A 992-nucleotide genomic window follows, 5' to 3' on the forward strand; every position below is an offset into this window, starting at 1 on the left:
AGGGGCCCCGGGCGGAGCTGCCGGCGGTGCCGCATTCCGGAGAAGCCGCCTCCGCCGGCCGCCGGTGCCAGCAGGCGCTGGCAGGTTCGGAGCTTCGCAGCGATTCCAGGCACAGATGTCCTTGTTTTAACTCCTCTGCGATGGAGCCTGGCAGACCGGGCGGGGGAGGGGGCGGCTCGGCAGCCCCCGGGGCGGCGGGGACCGCTGCCAGCCCGGCCCGCCCCGGCCGCGGCTCGGGGGACCGCGGGGACCCCCCGATCCCCCGCGGAGGGCGGCGTCCCGGCCTCCCCATCGCACAAAACCGGGGGGCAGCCCCCCTCCACATCCCTCTCGACCCCCCACATCCATCCCGACCCCCGGGGCAGCTCCCGGCCCCCGGAGCGGGACCGCCTCCGCAGCGCGGCGAGCGCCGGGCGCCGGGAGCCTCCGGTTTTTTATGGTATCTGCAATTTTGGCAGAAATCTGTCTTTAATTTAGCTGTCCATATAAAAATCCGCACTGTATAATAATGAACAGATGCCATGAAATTTAAACTGAAGCAATGACTCCTCCTCCCCCCCCCCACGGCTGGCACTCGCCGGTGGCAGCGGCGACCCGGAGCTGGCGCTCGCCCCGCGCCCCCGCCGCGCTCCGCCGGGCCGGGAGAGGGGCCGGGCCGGGGGCACCGGGGGCACCGGGGGCGATGGAGGGGGGGACACCTCCATCCCCGTCTCGTCCTGCCTTGAAATAGAGAGGCTGAGCCCTCCAGAGCCGCCACCGCGGGGTCCCCTCGGTGCTGGCCCCGCTCCGTCCCCCCGGCCGAGCTGTGCAGGGTCCTGGTAGCCCCCAAAAAAGCCACAACCCACAAAAAACACTCGCAGAGCCCGGCGGGGCGGCGGCTCCCGACCTCCCGCGTTCCTCTCCGGGAGCCGCCGGGCACCGGGGCTGCCGGGCAGAACGGCTGGGCACCGGAGCCGGGCACTGGAACCTTGTACCGGGGCTGGATACCGGAG

The sequence above is a fragment of the Neopelma chrysocephalum genome, unplaced genomic scaffold, assembly GCF_003984885.1.
Source record: "Neopelma chrysocephalum unplaced genomic scaffold, ASM398488v2 Primary Assembly neopelma1_95933, whole genome shotgun sequence".
NCBI lineage: Eukaryota > Metazoa > Chordata > Aves > Passeriformes > Pipridae > Neopelma > Neopelma chrysocephalum.